This window comes from Doryrhamphus excisus, linkage group LG12, assembly GCF_037039965.1.
Source record: "Doryrhamphus excisus strain RoL-2023G ecotype Guam linkage group LG12, RoL_Dexc_Guam_v1.1, whole genome shotgun sequence".
Lineage (NCBI taxonomy): Eukaryota > Metazoa > Chordata > Actinopteri > Syngnathiformes > Syngnathidae > Doryrhamphus > Doryrhamphus excisus.
The window spans coordinates 21,051,961-21,072,964 of NC_136368.1; the positions used below are offsets into that span (position 1 = coordinate 21,051,961).

At 41.9% G+C, this 21,004-nt stretch overlaps 1 protein-coding gene and 1 long non-coding RNA gene across 7 annotated transcripts in view; both read left to right on the plus strand.

Moving 5' to 3' along the window:
• The first annotated feature begins 1,939 nt into the window (after positions 1–1,939).
• On the plus strand, positions 1,940–10,689 carry LOC144901567 (uncharacterized). Of its 2 annotated transcripts, XR_013629620.1 has the most exons (4): positions 1,940–2,009; positions 2,150–2,195; positions 3,682–3,772; positions 10,580–10,689. It is a non-coding gene; the product is annotated as an uncharacterized LOC144901567 (long non-coding RNA). The 2 variants fall into 2 exon arrangements; XR_013629619.1 differs by lacking the exon at positions 10,580–10,689 and having other exon boundaries at positions 3,682–3,876.
• Positions 10,690–11,532: 843 nt separating this feature from the next.
• The window catches only part of bcl9 (BCL9 transcription coactivator), a 33,538-nt gene continuing 24,066 nt past the window's right edge, over positions 11,533–21,004 (plus strand). Inside the window, exons 1-2 of one of the 5 annotated variants that reach the window (XM_058082625.2) lie at positions 11,533–12,103; positions 19,277–19,489. The gene's annotated coding sequence lies outside the window, so the exon portion shown is untranslated. The remainder of the gene's footprint in view (positions 12,104–19,276; positions 19,490–21,004) is intronic. The other 4 variants (XM_058082626.2, XM_078795105.1, XM_058082629.2 and 1 more) reach the window with 4 other exon arrangements.

Here is a 21,004-nt window from a genome sequence, read left to right on the forward strand (position 1 = left end):
GGGAGAAGAAGGGATGGGCTCCGGGGGAGGAAGAAAGAGGGACAGAAAAGATTCCTGTCGTGTTGGAGGCCACTTGCAAAACAACGCTGACGCTGGCACAGCCCACAGAGGCGAGAAGAGGAGGGGAAAAAATGGCAACACTCTGGCTGTTCTATTCATAGCCATGGCGCTCTTCAGACTTTCTATGTGCATATATATATATATATATATATATATATATATATATGTGTGTGGGTAGGTGAGGGGGCGCATGCGGAGACGGGGGGGGGTTAGGTGGTGTACAGCTGACAGTTGATTTGCTGTGACACCAGACACACTGGCTGCTGCCTGGGACTCCTGAGGCCGAGATCTCCTGGAAGCATGGACTTCGCACACTCGCACGCACTAACACACACATTACCATGGACCCCCTGCAGCTCAGTACAGCGACAAAAGTGGAGGATGTAGCTTAAAAATCCTCTTTCAATTGGACTCGCATCCCTTAAAACGTCACATGGGGTACTCACTCAGACTACGGTCTCTCCATTTATCTAAGTCTGGTTTCGATTGGGGGTGGTTAGCGCGCAGACCTCACAGCTAGGAGACCGGGGCTCAATACCACCCTCGGCCATCTCTGTTTTCTCCGGGTACTCCGGTTTCCTCCCACATTCCAAAAACATGCTAGGTTAATTGGCCACTCCAAATTGTCCATAGGTATGAATGTGAGTGTGAATGGTTGTTTGTCTATATGTGCCCTGGGATTGGCTGGCCACCAGTCTTCTCGCCTGAAGACAGCTGGGATAGGCTCCAGCACCAACCCCCACGACCCTCGTGAGGAAAAAGCAGTAGAAAATGAAGGAATGATTTCGATTGGACTGAGGTGTTCTTATGGAACTCCTGTTTCAGTCGGACAAAGGTAAACATTACTAGAGCCATCTAGACATGAAATAACACCCCTATAGTAACGTTTACATTTGTATTACCCAATATAGTCAGCATAAAAAACTAAAAAAAAAAACCTTCAACTATATTAGGAAAGCAGGAAGTGAACAAATGTAACAGTTACTGATTGTAAAAGTACCAGATGGAGGGGTAGGATTTAATAAGCTTTGCTTCTTCCGACTCATTTTCGACATGTGGAACTGGAAACTGATTATGGGATGCACTCAATTGTAATCTGATGCATGTTCAAATGAAATAAAACCATTACCATAACAGAAACCAATCATAAATAATAATACTCACACTTGTGTATGTTGCTGTAGATATGTTCCAATCAGGGGTTCAAAGTTGAGTTTTAGCTCGCCGTGGGTTCGGGCCACGACAGTAGCCATGAGAGCCGGCTTGTGAGTCTCACTGAGCGTTACGGTAACATTACCGACACCTAGTGACCAGTTTAGAATACTACATACCATCTTTGAATTTCCATGAAGTAGGATTCAAAAAGAACGGAATATTGTCTGATGTCTCCATGCAGTGTGAAAGTTAATTGATTGTTAGTTATTGATGCCTAGCGACCACAATACTACATACTTTTTCAATATTTACGTCTTTCAATATTTTTGTGTTAATAATAGCCCATAGTCAACAATGAAACTGCAAACAATATATTGCAATATTGAAGTGCAATATCTTAAATGTTTTATTTTTAGTCAGTACGTTTACATGCACTAAAACAGCCTGAATCATAAAATAGTTTCTCCCTTTGTTTCATCTGTCAAGTCCCGCGTCTCCAATCTAACGGTGGGACAACTGCAGTGTGCCTCCAATACGCTAGGGGGCGATGTCAGTCATTGCAGCTCATTTGTAGAGGAAGCGAATGCTACGTGCTAAAAACTCTCCATCTGTTTTATCCAACGACAGACATACGATTTTCAGTCTGTCTTAATTCAAATATAAATGCAAAAATAATGTTGTTTACTGTTAAAGTACGGCCGTTTGATAAGTTTCTACCCACCAGGATGTGCTCAGGCTTAATTGTAGGCATTAAAACGGGCTTCTTCTGGAATGTTCTACAACTTTTAAAACAGGTACGTTTTTAATGTATCCATATACTATATAAATATTGACTTATTTCATATTCCGTGTCTTGAATTTGCCTCCTTGTTGGTGCAAACTCTCCTTTTTGATGTTTTCCCTGCCTCTTGGTTCAATGCTGGCGCATGCGCAGAAGCCTCGCTGTCCAGATGTGACGTGGTGAAATATATGATGTACAGGTATGACGGATCTGCTTTCCAATCGCATAATCTATGTATTTTAATCCGATTTTGTTGACATGTGGATTGTTTTCGTGCATGTAAACATAGTAAAAGTCTGTTTTCAAACGGACAAGTGCATTTTAAATGGTTGGTTTTAATCAGACTGAGGGCACCATCGTACCCTGGTTGTCTTTATAAATATCCACTTATTCAATTCCACACCCAAAAATAATATCATTGATAATTGTTTTAAATTCTTATTGTTTTACATGCAGAAGATAATAAGTTATGATATAATAATGATCAGGTAAGCAGGTGTCATCCAGGATCAGTAAACAGCTCTAAACCGCAGATGCCCAAAAAACGTGAGACGGGAGTAACGAAAGAGAGGGAACTGAAAAAAAAGGACAGAAAGTGTGAGGATGAGAGAGAGATGCCATCATGCAGTCTGGAGCGCTGCATAGAGATGCAGGAGGCTGTTGCCATGGCGGCAGAGGCTGCATCCTTTTGTTAAAGATGTCACTCAGGGGGAATCAGGGCTAATGAGGGAGGACTTGGCGCCCGTTTCTGTTGCCGCTGCCTCTTCTGCCGCTGCTCTTCTATTGCAACTTTTTCTAGATATCATGGCGTCTCCTCTGGGAGGCTAAATACAGGAGTGAGTGAGGAGGAAATGAAAAATGGAGGAGATGTGAAGTCAAGCGGAGGTCACACAGGTCCATGTAGGCAGATGTCAATGTCATGGACTGGGAGGCAGTCAACTATGGATGATTGTGAGTCGGCGTGTGTCGCTGTACGCTCCAGTGAGACTTTAACGTGTGTGTGTGTGTGTGTGTGTGTGTGTGCGTTCTTTAGCTGCGTAGGTGGTTCCTTCTCTCTGCTCTTCATCTCCTCGCAAATTAGCCAGGAATCAAAGGAAAGCAGATTTCACTTAATCCGCTCTCTCCCCACAACCACCTTGTCCTCGGCAAGGAGCCTTGACGACTCTCTAACATCTGCCTGTGCTTCCTTACCTGCCTCCTTCTTTCCCAGGATGGGAATCCTGGGAATTCCATCAGCATGGACAGTTAGCGGAAAAAAGGGTCTACATGCCAATTTAGAATAGAATAGAATAGTCATTATTGTCATTGTAACAAGTACGACCAAATTGAAAAAGTGCCCAACAGTCAATGCATCATTCATATGTCAACTACATTAAAAATAAATAAGATTAAAAAATAAAAGAAATAAATTCAATCCAATTTTCTTGACGTAGTATCCTAACCCATTCATTCATTTTCTAATATGAAAAATACATATAGCATATAGCATAACTAAGAAAGACTAATGGAAACTGTTGCGTTGATTTTTTTGTGGAGGCTAAATATGTATTTTTTGAGATGTTACAGCATGATTGCAGAGTGGCATCACGGCCTCGTATGAATACGTTGTCGGGGATTCTAAAAACGTCTTTAGTATTGCAAGAGTTAAGTAAGAAGACGGTGCACGTGTTATCTCTCTGTTGCAGATAAGGCCTACTCGCAGCTCTACTCCTACAACAGAGTGGACAGGTTTCCCATGTCTAACAGGACATCCGCATCATCCAGCCTCTACACACGGTATGCTATACCTCCAAGGTGGAAAACAAACGGCCAGTTCCATTTCGTTCCCCGTGACAGAAAAAAGGCGTCTTTTTAAAACGGTGTAAAAGGTGGCTTGGCGTGTCGCTGTGTGAAAGCGCACAGTTCCGGAGTCCTGTGTGAAAGGTACACATGCCTCCCTGTTTGCGTTCCATCTCTCGGATCCTACATTTCCGGGCCGTTTTGTCGACGACAACGAGGATGAACAGTTGGATCGCGGGCGCGGTTTGACATTCCGCCACTCGGAGGAAAAAGAAGAAGTTAATCTTTTATTATCTGCCGTCTCATTCTTCCTCCGCCGCCTTATCTTCCCTCCCTCGCCCTCTCTTCCCCTGTCAGCAGTCTGTCCTTGCCGTATTCTAATGATTCATATTTCACACGCCTTTTTCATTTAGGCCGCCAAACAGAACAGGACTTGGGGGACAGGCTTTAATCGACCGAGGTGCAAACAAACAAACAAACAGGTAGAGAGCGCGCGCTGATTAAAAACATCAATGCGGCTTTTGTAATGAATCCCCCTCTCAGGTCAAGACAATGACGTGGGAGAGCGGAAGCAGGAATGATGAGGTCTCACTCTCCACTTTTTTTACCCACCCCCCACCCATCCTTCTCTCTCTCTCTCTCTCTCTCTCTCTCCGTGTGTCTGTCTGTCTGTCTGTGCTCGGCTTTGATCTCAGCCTCTGTCCCCTCTGCACGCTGCATATTAAGATGCCCCAACCCTGTTTGGTATGCCGAGGCGGGCACCGGGATGCCAGTCTCCATATCCTCTGAAAGAGAGCGAGGGAAAAAAAAAACTGTCTGTCTCAAGATGCTTATCCCGCTAAATGGGTCTGAAATAGCTGGAGAACAGGAGGACGGAGAGGGCGGTAGAGACGGGGAGGGGGGAGTGTTCCATCCACGCAGCATAGCTAGCGCTGTAATTAAACTCTATTATCACATTGGAGGGATGCTGCAAACAGGAATGAGAGAGTGCAATGTTTGGGATTAGCCTCTTTCTTTCCCTTCCTTTCCTCTATCTTTTCTCCTTATAAGCCCTGGGGAAGGCGCAGCTTTAGTTAAACTGCTCTATTAAACGACGCCTGCTGAGAAAATCAAATTATAACTTGCTTTAATCAGTGTGTATCAGTGGCCCACACAGGAGCAGCCAGCTCTGACAGCATGAGAAAGGGAAAAAAAAAAAAAAAAAAAAGAGAGCGCGTGTGTGACTGGAGACCTGAGGGATATAGACCTGCTCCGTCTGCTTTGGTTCCCATGGCAACAAGAGGAGAATATGGGCTGAGGAATATGTGCATGTATTGTTTCCTGTCTGCTATCGTCCGTACACAAAAACAGCACACGGATGGAAAACATGGAATAACATCGGAATCATTACTCGTTTTTTGGCCTTACGCTAATCTTTCCGTACAAATAAACAAAAGTGTGTGAAAAATAATATGAAATTATGCTTTAGTGCAAAAAAAAAACATTAAATGTGAATCAACTTAGTTGTGTATTGTTGGTTGAACAAACACAATTTGATTAAAAAAAAAAAAAATTACAATTGGAACATTTTTATATTTTGCGCAATTTTGTATGGTTAAAAATTTGGGGCAGCACGGCGGACGAGTGGTTAGCGCACAGACCTCACAGCTAGGAGACCCGATTTCAATCTCCCCGTGCATGCGTGGGTTTTCTCCGGGTACTCCGGTTTCCTCCCAGGACCCGGTTGCCCAGTCTGGCGGTCATGCCTCCGTTGAGCCGGGTGGTGCGATGATCCTCGATGATCTTGAGGGGTTTTGTCGGTAATCCAAAGTGCTTCCGGTGTGGCCCGTGGTCTGTGGTTGCCGCCATGGTTGACTTCTTAAAGGGTTGTCACAAAAGTGCCTTACGGGGTTCACGATGGAGCAAGTGAATGCAGCACGGAAGGTGGGGTCTTTAGGCAGAGCGGGTTCATGCGTGGTTGATACCTGCTGGCCGACTAAGCCTTCACACGCTGGCAGTCGGTCATGCTGGAGCACCGATGGCTGTCGGCGGGAAGAAGAGGAACCATGTGACCAAGCCATCAGCGGTTGCTGAGACACACAGAAGCGGTAAGATTCTTCCTACTCCTTTTCGGAAGTGTAGTATAAACATGCGGCGCTCCTCCACGGAACTTTAAGCACGTCTGAAAGAAACCCATTATCATTAAATCCCTCCTCTCATTAGGCCATCGGTCTTAATTGCCCAAGCCTCACGATTAGTCTCAAACAGTCCAATAGGGAGACACAGGTGGGTGGGCTCACATCCCTCGGGGGGATAATGACCCGTTAAATGTTGTTTTTAGTCCTCAGCCGTGCCTAACAATCAGCAGCATATGTGCCACACTGGCACGCCATCAGCACACACCACAATAAACAACGCAGGAGTGATAAGGCATGCAGAGCCGCACTGGAGGGAATCACACACGGAGGATAATTTGGAGGTTGGGGAAATGGGACAAGGTTACAGTCAACAAAAACTACCTCACTCTTAAGGATTATTCATTACTCAGAATAATACTCGTTCATTCATTTTCTACCGCTTATCCTCACCACGGTCGCTGAGGGTGCTGGAGCCTATCCCAGCCGGTGTCCCGCCAATCCCAGGGCACATATAGACAAACAACCATTCACACTCACATTCATACCTATGGACAATTTGGAGTGGCTAATTAACCTAGCATGTTTTTGGAATGTGGGAGGAAACCGGAGTACCCGGAGAAAACCCACGCATGCAAACTCCACACAGAGATGGCCGAGGGTGGAATTGAACCCTTGTCTCCTAGCTGTGAAGCCTGCGCGCTAACCACTGTACCGCCATGCAGCCCAGAATGATAATGATACTGATATTTTACAGTACTCTGTGCACTGATTTCACTAAAACATACATAAAAAGAAGGTAATATTGCTTCAACCAAGTTTTATTGTATAAATACACAAATTTATAAATGTACTGCAAAAAAGGCCAGTAAGGATAATTCATAATGCCGCCTTCAGAGAACATACTAACTCCTTATTTCTAAAATCACAAATACTTCAACTTGCTGATATATATACTTCAAACAAAGTTGATGTTTGCTAAATACAAGGATGAAGAGTCTTGAACCAGTCATGATGTGCTATATATATCACTATATTGACACGCTCTATGGTACCCATTATGGCATTGGATGCTCATATCACCCAGTACTTTGGTACGGGACAAAAAAATAAAAAATTGTACAAAATTCTAAAATATTTCAAAAAAAATCCCCAAAAAATAAATAAAATAAAACTTTAACTATATTAGGAAAGCAGGAAGTGAACAAATGTAACAGTTACTGGTTGTAAAAGTACCAGATGGAGGGGTAGGATTTATTAAGCATTGTTCATTAATGCATTTATTAATGCATGTTCAAATGAAATGAAACCATTACCATTACTATTACCATTACCAAATAAAATGTGAATGAAGTAAATAGGTTGAATAAACAAACACTGTGAAATCAATGTTGTTAGTTGAACAGTAAAACTAAGTCAGTGGTATATGATCTTCATGAAAGGAATACAACATACAATATCATGCTTTGCCACACAATATATTTTTTGTTAATTACATTTTAAATTTGGGTTCTGCTGCACTTCATTCCACTGTCCTGTAAAGGTGAATTTTATACAATCAAATAGAATAAAAAGCCGGCACGTATTTATTTCAGCTTCTCCCCCCTGCAAGTTCTCCCGGGCAAAAACAGCCTGCATCCTAATGCATAAGGCATCATTAAGAATATGTGCGGCAGTACTTGAGCCTTGTTACTCATGGCAACCGCTGAAGATAATATACGGAATGATGATTGGTCAGGCTGCCACACTGCTAACTGACCTCACTGCTGTATTCAACACGTTTAATAAAGCCCGTAAACACCAAATACTGTCCAAGTCCCGCTTGGCCCATGGTCATCGGGGCCTGTTGAGTTTTGAAACTATTAATACTCCACATTTACCGTCTTGATCGGCGACGCGTGTGCGACGCGTATGCACGTGCCACCAGCAAAAGACTGACTGTTTATGGAAGCGTTAAATAATGCAGATGGTAATATGATAAGCGAGCAGTCGATGTTGGCGTCTTGCTCGAAGACGCGGTGAGGGAGCAGATGGACGAAGTGAAGCCGCGCGCTCGCACACAAATCCATTGCAGTGCAATAAATGTGATTGTGATCATGTGACGCGCTGCAGGATCTGGACTGGAGCTAAGACTGTAAAGTTGCACGCTTGCAAGGCAGCTCCTGCTAGTGTTGCATGTCTAATGCCGCTCGGTCTGGGAAGGGTGCCAGTCTACTGTTACACCAAGAGTGGCCTTCATCATGAATGTCAAGGTGTGTGTGTGTGTGTGTGTGTGTGTGTGTCGCTGATCGTTACTCGCGTGCGCAAACATGTCCAACGTAGCCGTGGCTTGCTTGTCCTCGGTCACAAATATGCAACAAAAGTCCCAAGATGTTTTTTTGTCCTTTGTGTCATCCTAAAATGATGCTGTTTGTTATGACCTGCTACAAAAACACCAGTGAAAGATCATCTACGCGACAAGAGTGCTCTGCTGTTGCTCTTTTTAAGGACCTCCTGCAAAAATGCAGGTTAAGCTTTTTTATATGACAGGATAGCTCTGCTGTTTTTAAGTATATGCCGCAAAAACACTTGTCGTAACTCATCTATATGGCAGATGTGCTCTGCTGTTTTTAAGGATCTACAGCTAAAATGCTACTCAAAGATTGTCAATATGACAAGCATGCTCTGCTGTTTTTAAGACTATGCTGCAAAAATGCTACTCAAAGATCATCTATATGACAAGCACACGCTGCTGTTTTTAAGGATCTACTGCAAAAATGCTACTCAAAGATCATCTGTATGACAAGCATGCGCTGCTGTTTTTATGACTATGCTGCAAAAATGCTACTCAAAGATCATCTATATGACAAGCATGCTCTGCTGTTTTTAAGAATATGCTGCAAAAATGCTACTCAAAGATTATCTATGTAACAAGCACACACTGCTGTTTTTAAGGATCTACTGCAAAAATACTACTCAAAGATCATCTATATAACAAGCATGCGCTGCTGTTTTTATGAATATGCTGCAAAAATGCTACTCAAAGATCATCTATATAACAAGCACGCTCTGCTGTTTTTAAGGATCTACAGCAAAAATGCTACTCAAAGATCATCTATATGACAAGCCTGCTCTGCTGTTTTTAAGAATAAGCTGCTAAAACACAAGTCATAGCTCCTCTGTATGACGGGAGCGCCCTGCTGTTTTTAGGAATTTAACTAGTCAAAGCTCTTCTACTGTGTATGACAGGAACGCTGTGCTGTTTTTAAGAACTGACTGCTAAAATTCTGATAAAAGATCCGTATGACAAATGTTTGTCAAAGATCCCCAATATAACAGCTGTGATCTGCTCCTTTTAAATACATACTACAAAAGCTTTATGTTGCATAAATGTTAGTTGCGCCAAAGCTTGTATTGTTCTCATGTGACTTTGGGATGTTCCAATGTTAAAACGTTGCCTGTGCAGTTCATGAAGGTTTCATTCCGGTGACAGTTGGACCCTGGAACTGACTAATTCTATTTCCATTATTTCCTGTGGAGGAAAAACACGTTTCATTCACAATTTTGCGTCTTAAGAAGCGAAATGGCGTGCTTCAAACAGCCTCTTCAACAAGAATGCGCTGCCGTTTGTGAAAACATCTTCACTTTGAACGTAATACAAGACTTGGGAGTACACACACACTCCCGCGCACACACACACACACACACACACACACACACATATACATACATTCAGGGCAGCTTAATATTGTGTACACTTAAATACCAATTAATTCAATCCCCAGTCGCCCTGATTATACATTTGGGTTACATTTGAAATGTATCTTGATGAATAATTGAGGAGGACCACTCTCACATTGCACGTCTTTAATGTTTCACTCTTCCTCTGAGGCTTGTGAGAGTCGCTTTCTCATACTTTTGTATTTGTGTGTGTGTGTGTTCACGCTGTGCGCCAGAAATGATTTGATTCGTCAAGTGGCTGCCGTCTATTTTTAAATGTCATTAGTTACTTTGCTCATTAAAGTGGATATCAGTAAATGACTCCCAGCTTTTTATCATTAAATGGAATGATGCACAGTGTCAACATGAACTTATTACAAAAATATCAGCTTTTCCCTCCCTCTCATTTTCTAATATTGCCACCGCTGCACCCTATTGATTTTAATTAGATGGACTTATGATGACAACTTCGGAGTATTATTATTATTATTATTATTATTATTATTATTCACTGGTGGCCAGCCAATCCCAGGGCACATATAGACAAACAACCATTCACACTCACATTCATACCTATGGACAATTTGGAGTGGCTAATTAACCTAGCATGTTTTTGGAATGTGGGAGGCAACCGGAGTACCTGGAGAAAACCCACGCATGCACGGGGAGAACATGCAAACTCCACACAGAGATGGCCGAGGGTGGAATTGAACCCTGGTCTCCGAGCTGTGAGGTCTGCGCACTAACCACTTTTCCTGCCATGCAGCCCATTATTATTATTATTATTATTATTATGGAACCAGTCAATAACAATTGCAAATAATAATAATCATCATCATCATGATTATTATTATTATTATTATTATTATTATTATTATTATTATTATTATTATTATTATTATTATTATTATTATTATTATTATTATTATTATTATTATTATTGAACCAGTTGATAACTCACACTCTGTAGATAACATCTGCTGTTTTTCAGGACCTCCTGCTCAAATGCTCTTCAAAGATCTCTTCTAAATGGCCAGGAGCGCTATACAGTTTTTTTAGTACCTCCTGCACACTACTGAGTCAAAGATTCTTTAAATGACAAGAGCGCTCTGCTGTTTTTAGGGACCTGCTGCAGAAACGCTATTCACAGATTCTGGAAATAACAACAATGCTTGGCTGTTTTTAAGGCTGTTTTTTGGGGAAAAAAATCTGGTCAAAGATCCTCTATATAACAAGAACACTGCTGTTTTTAAGCACCCACTGCCAAAAAAATTCTAGTCAAAGATCCTCTAAATGGACAGGAACATTCGATTGTTCATCATGACCACTCTGCTGGTTTTAAAGACCTACGACAAAAGCACCAGTCAGCTCTACTGCACAAATGTAAGTCAAAGTACCTACTGGAAACATTCTAGTCAAAGATCCTTTATGTAACAGGAGCACTCTGCTGCCAAAATGCTGGGCAAAGAGCTTAGATGTGGCAGAAACACCCTGCTGTTTTTGAAGACCTACATTCAAAAACTAGTCAAAGCTCCTCCGTTCGACAGGAGAACTCGTCCGGTTTTAGGACATGGTGCAAAAATAACAGTCAAAGATCCTATAATTAGTCAGGAGTGCTCTGCTGTGTGGTTAGTTTTGAACTGAAGTTGTCAGGTGGGATGCATTGTTTAAAACGTCGGTTCACTTCTTTTTACACTTATATAACAGTTAATGTTAGCATGTTAAAACATTTGAATTGCGATGTTTGTCTCACGTATTCTCCAAAAACGGAGCGAAGAAGACAAAACAAGTACAAGTGTTGTTTTTGTGGAGGTGGACAGCAGCGTGCGTCTTCCGTGGGACAGCAGCCTCACTGGCACACAGACCTGACCTAGAATTGCTACTTAGAATTCGGACTAAACCATTTCAGCTCAACGGAGGGGGGTGCGCCGCCAGACCGACCGACGACAGGAAACGTTTGACTGGGATGCAATGGAGTAGGACGACTGGAAAACTCGGGTGAAAGGGGGGGGAGACCTTTTCTTTTTGGGGGGATTTTTGCAACGGTGCCGTGAAAATGTGATTTCGGCGTGGCGTATATCGGAATTAAAAGTCCCAGGTGAGTCTTTTTTTGGCCTAGACGAATCCACGTCGTAGGGGGTGGAAAGAAAAAGAACCAGCACCACAACCAGCAGCAACACAGCCACATCTCGCCTCCTGGCAACGGGCACACGCGGGGTCCTCCTCCCGGGGACATCACACTCCGGTATCCGTCCCCCCTCCCTCCCCACCCGAAGAAGGCTGGCTGGCCCCGCGCTACGTCCAGCCTGGTGCTCCGTTTCCACGTTAGAAGCCCGGTTTTTCTTCGTCTTCCCCCCCGGCGGCAGAGCGACAAAAGCGGATTATTATTCACGATGGTCTCGGCATGGCGCACGAGCCGCGGAGAATTGCTGTTTTTGTAGCCACCGATACCGGAGGACCGCCCGTGCTTGAAAATGGAGAAACGGGGAGATACAATGGAGCTCCGTGGACGTGGGTATTGTATTATTTTGTCCATTTTCTTCATTTTGTGGTGCTTTCTACACTGCGCGGTGAGATTATAGGCCTTGTGTTGGGCCAAGCGAGCGATTTAATTGTTACATTGTTAACGGAGCTAGCTAACTTGAACAGCCGAACAAGAGGGCCCGGAGTGGGGCTTTTCTCTTTTCAATCCACCGCCGGTGGGCTTGCTTCGTGGTGCGTTTACGGGCCCGAGACGTCGTTGTTCTCCCCTGTCCAGTGCCTCCCTCTTCGGGGAAGACTTTGTTTGCGCTGGCCGAGGCTCCATGAATGCTCAAGTCCTCCCTTCCCCCCCCATCACCACGCACACACACACGTTCGCCACAGCAGCGGCAGCTCTGTGGCGAAACAGGAACAACTTCTTTTAGGGGGGAAAAGGGAGAAAAAAAGTTCCAGGAGTTTTTCAAGCGCCATTGGATTGACTTTTGTGTCCGCCATGAGTTGTGCAAGTGGGGCGCTGAGATTCAATGGAGGGAGGTGGTGGCGGTGGGGGTGGAAGTCTGGATCCGAGCTGATCATGAAGTTTATTTTTAGTTTGAGGGGTTTGTGCGTGTATTTTAGGACGACTTCTTCCTGGAGGAACTTTAAAAACATGCTTCAATGGGAGAATATCCACAGGTAGCAGGCTTTTTAAGGGTGTCTTCCCAACGAAGCATGCCGAGCTGCGGCGGTTAGAAGTTAGAAAGATGATCTTTTAAAGGTTATTTTGTGTTTTGTCACGGTTTTACGTGTCGTGATTCTACAGCAGCAGTGTCAACCACAGCGAAACATGCTAATGCTAACTTTCACTGGGATTCACACATCTTCTGTACTTGTTGGAGAACTTTTTATTTCTGTGACATATTGTTCTCCTTTGTTGCCTTCCAAAGCACACAAATGTGATGGAATTAAAACTATTAAATGATAGTATGAAGTTAAACATGCTAAGGCTAGCTTTCACTTAATAAGAATAATATGCACAGTATCCTGCTAACACACTTTTTTTGGTGAGCTATTGTTCACTAAGTGTCAACCACAGCTAAGTATGCTAAAGCTAACTTTCACTTAAACATAACATACACAACTATTTGACAAGCACTCTCTGCTGTTTTTAAGAATATGCTGCAAAAACGCTACTCAAAGATCATCTATATGACAAGCACACTCCGCTGTTTTTAAGAATATGCTGCAAAAATGCTACTCAAAGATCATCTATATGACAAGCATGCTCCGCTGTTTTTAAGAATATGCTGCAAAAATGCTACTCAAAGATCATCTATATGACAAGCATGCTCTGCTGTTTTTAAGAATAAGCTGCAATAAGTGTCAACCTCAGCAAAACATGCTAATGCTAACTTTCACCAGGATACACACATCCTCTGCACTTGTTGGAAAACTTTTTATTTCTGTAACAAATTGTTCTCCTTTGTTGCCTCCCAAAGCACACAAACGTGATGGAAGTAAAACTATTAAATGATATTTTTTCTTGTTGAAAGCAAGTGTGAAGTCAAACATGCTAAGGCTAGCTTTCACTTAATAAGAATAATATACACAGTATCCTGCTAACACACTTTTAGTTCTATAATAAACTATCCCACCATGTTTTTTTTGGTGAGCTACTGTTCACTAAGAAGTGTCAACCACAGCTAAGTATGCTAAAGCTAACTTTCGCTTAAAAACAACACACAACTTCTCTTCACGCACGCTTATTTTGTAACAAATTGGTAATTTTTTTTGTCCTACAAAGCACACATCTTTTGTTGAAAGCAAGTATGGGGATGTTGCCAGACCCACAGCTAAATACGCTAGTGCTAATTTTCGCATAATTATCCAGTTTTCGATATGAAAGGTTCCCATTGGGCCAGTTGGCGTTCTGTCAAACCTCAGTATTTGCTTTATAATTGACTTTGTATTCAAAGACGATATGTAGTATTCCACACTGGGTGTCAGTAATGTTATTGTAATGTTCGGTCAATCACAAAGGCACCAGACTCGATCCCCGGAACAACAGGGTTTTATTGCAGTTGTTTGAATTGTCTCACAAAAGTCACACTAATCCAGAATAAAAAATCCTGAATAAAAAAAATGGGTTACGGTAATGATGGCAATCCACGGCCGGATGAAACTCAACTCTGTCACTTCCTGTCGGCCTTTCACACAGCTCCCTTAAGGAACACATAACGCACTCAACTACACAAGTTTTATTTACCCGCATCATGTCTACTAAATTGGGTAATGTGAGTGTCGAGGTGACTATAGGGTTGTTGTTTCATGTCAAGAGGGCTCTACTAATGTTAAACTGTACAAAAGCATTGTGTTTCTGGATCCAATTAACCGCTCATAACAAGAAATTACTGTGCTGACTCACCATCGGTGCAAAAATAGCATGATTTGATGTCTGCGGGTGTATTTTTACCGGATCGGACGGGACTGGGTTGCAGCCTGAAGGTTGGGGACCCTAATCTATTGTGTTGGCACACCTTTCAAGGTGTGGATGTGTTTTTTTGATGCTGCTATTTGTTATTCTGAACATCTGTTGTTGTTGAAAGCAAGTATGGAGCCTAGTGACACCCAGAGCTAAGCATGCTAAAGTTAACAGTTTATTTGTATAACAAACAGTTAGCCTCATCATTTGATTACCTTACAAAGTACACAAAAGCAATCCATGGCCTTATGAAATAATGCCGCCCTTTTGCCGATATTTGAGGCTGCCGTTTTGACGTGTAGTTCAGGAGAGACCGGGTTAGTGGTTGTGGTGATATTCCTCCATGATTGAGCGGTCCGCCAGGGAAATACTTCCCCACACGTAGGTTTCTTCTCCTCGCGATGACATAATTTCATTGCCATATGGTGGTTTAACCGCCACCAGAGGTTAAGTCGCCATCAAGCGGTCACCTAAAAATATGGCAGTGCAGAGTACTACATTCCAAAAACATGCTAGGTTAATTGGCCACTCCAAATTGTCCATAGGTATGAATGTGAGTGTGAATGGTTGTTTGTCTATATGTGCCCTGTGATTGGCTGGCCACCAGTCCAGGGTGTACCCCTCCTCTCGCCCCAAGACAGCTGGGATAGGCTCCAGCATCTCCTGCGACCCTCGTGAGGATAAGCGGTAGAAAATGAATGAATGAATGAATGAATGAAAATCTCCACAGTGTTGGAATTCTTTTCAGCTACAGCTAAGCATGCTAATGCTAGCTTTCAGATCATAATATACATGGTTTCCCTTTGCTATTAGCGAGTATAAACAATGGAGTATATGGCAAGCTACAAACGTAGCAAGATGAACATCCATAGCTGCACACCTGCTTAAAGGGTGGGTATGGCACCAAAAACAATAAAGTAATAAATGAAACACTTAAAAGACATCAGAAGATACAAAGCTACCGTAACTAGCTTGCACTCGGGCGGCGCCATCTTGAAACATGTAACCTTGGCATCAAATCCATGTAGATTTGAACGATATGCTTGCTTTGAAATCGTGTCTAAAAGAATATCGATATATTGCCCAGCCCTACTGTTAGCAAACATTTTTTGAGAAATTGTTGCTGTTGTCATTTTGCTGCATTCAAAAGCAGACAAAATGAAAAGTAGTTTATTTCACACATATTTTGTTGTAGAAAGCAAGTATACATTCTGGTATCAACCCACAGTTAACATGCTAATGCTAAAATTAACATATCGTAACATATACAGGTTTTCATCGTGTTAGCACACAATTATTTGTACAAATTATTCCTCTGGTTTCATTGCCTTACAAAGCAAACAAAGGTCAAGGAATTCACATTTTCAAGGTGTGGATGTGACCTTTCCAGTTATTATTATTGTTGTTGTTAAGAACATTTTTTGGTGGTAGAAGGCACATATGGACTCTTGTCAGCCACAGCTAAACATGCAAATGCTAACTTTAACTTCATAATAATAAACACAGTGTCTCATAACATCGGCATGGTTTTTAAGGTGCAGAAGTGACCTTTTGAGCTATTGTTTCTAAGAAGAATATCTTTATTATTTAAGGAAAGCATGCACCCTTCTGTCACCCATCCAGCTGAACATGCTAATGCTAATGGTAATGGTTTAATTTCATTTGAACATGCATCAGATTCCAATTGAGTGCATCCCATAATCAGTTCCCAGTTCCACATGTCCAAAAGGAGTAGGAAGAAGCAAAGCTTATTAAATCCTACCCCTCCATCTGGTACTTTTACAATCATTAACTGTTACATTTGTTCACTTCCTGCTTTCCTAATATAGTTAAAGTTTGTTTTTTGTTTTTTTGATTTTTTTTTTTAATTAATTTGTATATACGTATATATATTTTTGTCATGTACCAAAGTACTGGGTGATATGAGCATCCAATGCCATAATGGGTACCATAGTGCGTGTCAATATAGTGATATATATAGCACATCATGACTGGTTCAAGACTCTTCATCCTTGTATTTAGCAAACATCAACTGCTTGTATTGTTTCTTGAATTGGCTCATCGTTGTGCATTGTTTGATTTCCTTACTCAATCCATTCCATAGTTTGATTCCACATACTGAAATGCTATGGCTAGCATAACGTAGTCCTAGCATAGAAGTGTTTCAAATGTAGTGTTTCGACATGCTAATCATTCATTCATAATTAGAACAACGTACACAGTTTCTTATTTGTGTTACAAACTGTTCTCCTTTTCATTTCGTGGCCTTACAAAGCACACAAAGGTAATGGGATTTCAATTTCCAAGGTGTGGACGTGACCTTTTGATTTATTAAGAAGTATGGACCTTTAAAAAGCAACACTGTAATGCTAACTTTCACATAATGATATACGCCCCCTCGGGAAGTTTAAGCAAAAAAAATCACTTCTAAACCAAAATGCACTTCTAAAGCTAAACCTGCTAATGCTAACTTTTGCTGTTTGTCATAATGTTTCTCGCTTTTATCCCTACAACAAATGCTTTCTCTTGTTATTTTGCTGCCTTATAAAGCACACACATTGCAAAATGCACATTTGCAGGTTGCGGATGTGACCTTTTGAAGCTGTTATTATTGTTGCTAAGAACACTTTTTGTTGTGGAAAACTAGCTCGAGCTAAACATTATTATTATTATTACAACAATAGTGGTAGTAATAATAACAATAATAATGTACAAACGCACAAATGACTCTCTACTGTCATGTTGTTGCTGCTTATAAGGCCTGCTGCGGTAGTGGAATTACATTTAAAAAAAATACAAAACAAAGAAAACAAAAAGCGTCAATCTCATTATCTGAAACTTTGGCATTGGGTGTCATTTCTGACATTGGGATTTCATTATCTGAAATCGTTTACCGTGAGATAACAACATTCTAACAACATTTGTAGGTCAGAAAGTGGTAAAAGCATAATAGGCGTCCTGTAAAACCCTTTTTTTTTTTTTTTTTTTTGGAATACCGAAAAAAAAAGCTTCAAAAAGCCAGAGAGAAAGGAAAACCCGCTCAGATTAAATGCTTTTACACTCTCTGAACTCCATCCCAGCGAGGTCTTGTGTGATATATCTTACATAATAACAGTTTTGACAGTTGTTTGATTTTTAAAGCCAATTTTCCTCCTCAAATTCAGTCAGATATTACGAACTTTGTGGGGTTCAATCATCGATTTACCACAGGATGGACGGTATGCCACCCACAGTTTGGTTTCCCTCAGGTCATTTCCACTCGTTAGCACGTTTTTATTACATTTCAAAGCATGAACATGGAAGTAATTGCAATTAAATGACCTGAAATGCGTCCTAATCAGGCAAACACGGACTCCGCAGTGTGACGTCCAGGATCGGTTTCCAGGCATACTAGGCACAATTTCTTATTTTTAGGACTAAGGGGGGCCCCTCAATTGCTAAGCAACACCGCTGACTGCTTGCATCATTGATGTGATGCACACAGGTTCTGCCGTCTATGCTTCATTATGTCAGAGTATTTTGGTTACATACTGGATACTAGGGGTGTGTATTGGGAAGAATCTGGCGATACGATGCGTATCATGATACTAGGCTCACGATACGATATATCACAATACTGTTAATAAGGCAATATTTTTTTGTTTTTCTTGTAGTTAAAGATTATTTCCTGGAAAAAGTGAATGACAGCAGCAATATGAACTTACTAAACACATTTTTATTCCATTAGAACAGTATGTTATGCTGTATCACTAACTTTCCTCCTTAAAAACTTCAAGTGTAGCATTTGGATAAATAAACATCCAGCTTTAAATTTACAAAAAATACCCATAAAAAAACAAATAAATGAAATGATATCTCAAGATCCTGCTCAAATGTTCCCATTCTATTAGCTGTGAAAAAATGCAGAGTATCCAGTCCCTGACTTATCCACCATCACAAGAGTATTTTTGTGGAACAAAGTAACTAACATCAGTAAAAAGTCCTTTTAGGATGCTTGAAATAAATAAATAAGCATTATTGAACTAAATAGTCATATCAATTAGAAAAAGAAAACAGCTGCAATATCCCAGTAGTACCTTTGTAGTATACAAAAGTACCTTGGCATCGCTTGCTAGCGGCAGGTCCTCATGGTGTCTCGCTAAGTGGACTGGCAGATTTGGGACACATTTTCCAAACGGCATGGCTTTTGTCAATTTGTGCACACCCTACTTTGTGTAGAAATCCAAAATGTGTCCACACTTCAGCCTCGTACGCCGCAGGGGCCGCTGTTACGTGCTGGCATTCCGCCATGTTGAACTGGACCTTTCACTCGTCCATCTCCTTCAACGTCCTTGCCTGATTGACTACGGAAGTGCTGCCACCTAACCATCCCAGGTTTACGTTCAAATCACAAAGCAACCTTTGCCGTGTCTGCACTTCAACAAATACCATATACGGTCTAGGAGAAATGCATCAAAATATCCATATTGATGCAATATCGTGGAAGAAAGTATCGCGAAATATCGCCGAAACGATATTTTCTTACACCCCTACTGGATACATAGTGGATGCAACCCTTATGTGCGCATCCCCGAGAAGATGAGTTGGCCTTCCAAAAGGAGCAGTGACCTCAACTTTGCTCTGCTTGTATGTTGGCTCCGTGTCGCCATGTCAACATGACCGACTGAGTGCTTTTCCTTGCCGTTTTGTGCTTGTTTGCTTGTCACCCCGTGAGCAAAGTTCTCTCTCTCCCTGTGTGTGTTGCAGGTGTGAATGACTTGTGGCTGTAGGGTGTCGTGAGCGGGCCAGCTTCCTGCACACTCACACACACACACACACACACACACGCACGCCCCCCGAGGAGGAGGGGGACAACTGCAAGGGCTCCGGTGGAGAGCACACATCAGTGCCCAGGGGACCCGAGGGAGGCCTGGTCCCTCCATATGAGGCCCTGCTCAAAGGGCAGGGGGGGCTTCTGAGGTAAGGTAGCTTTGTCTTTTTTTTTATTTGCTTTCAGCTGCACCGATTGTCAAAGTTTGAAGAAAATTAGGGCCAGGATATATTTCCTTATATATATATATATATATATATATATATATATATATATATATATATACCACATTGGAAATAGTGGAAATACAAAATAGTCTGTTCCACAGTCAAACTGGAGCCACCATGAGACCATGATGAGAGTCATGTGCTACGTATATATATCACTATATTGACACTTACTATGGTACCCATTATGGCATTGGATGCTCATATCACCGAGTACTTCGCTACGTGACAATAAAAAATACAAATAAAAAAATTCAAAAATATTTCAAACAAATAAAAAAAAAAATCAAAAATAAATATAAAAAAAATATAACTATATTAGGAAAGCAGGAAGTGAACAAATGTAACAGTTACTGATTGTAAAAGTGGGTAGGATTTAATAAGCTTTGCTTCTTCCTACTCCTTTTGGACATGTGGAACTGGGAACTGATTATGGGATGCACTCAATTGGAATCTGATGCATGTTCAAATGAAATTAAACCATTACCATTACCATTTTTAACAAACGCACTGGTTTAAAAGTGCAAAAAAAGTCACCATTAAGGGATACAACTCAATGAAAACCACAGTGTACAGAAATGGGGATTTGGGCTGTGTTAAACCATTATTTCTGTAATCGATTAATCTAGAAAATAGTTTTTCCATGCATCGATTAATCCCTGAAAGTCCCTGCTTAGTCCCTGAAAACATAAACCACAAACACGTGCACAGATGAATAAAAATCTATATTTCTAAATGATATGCCCAAACTAACTATAACTAACTATGCTAACTATGCTAGCGAGCGCCGCTTCCTTACGGCAAATAACCAGATGTTAGCATACGCATCTCCATATCGGGCCAGACACCTCTTTGACATTTATCAGTGAAGACGCTCGCATCCGTAGCTTTGTAGCGATGAGTGGGAGCCCTTCAGTGGCGTCGTGTTTTAATCATTCCTCCAGAGGAAAAGCAGCACTCTGATCCATCTATCTCGTTGTAGGGTCTTTTTCTCAAAGATTTGGGCACACGCGGCGGGACCAAACATCACGCTGCTCGTCCTGAAAACCTTGCAGTTTATTTATCTGCTATCTAATCCCATGCTAACTGAAAACCGCAGGGAGGTGAAGGACCAAAAAAAAAGGATATTGAGGCAAGGCAGCGAGAGGATTTATTTTCTCCTGCGTGTATTTGGTCCTCTCATGTTTCCTTTGCATTTGTTTGTGTGTGTTTGTGGGTTTTCTAATTAAAATGCCACAAAGATTTGTGTTGCGTGAGAGAGAGGCGATGTGCACACTTCCCAGTGGAGTGCGTTGCAGGGTGGGCTCCCATCTCATTCACACCCGTAAGTGTACAAGGGTCCGTTTGGCCATGCTGTTCAGTTCTGCTCGCAGGACTGTAATCTATGTGTGGTGGCGGGTTGCAGGGAATGGGGGTGGGCGTGCTAGATCGCATTAT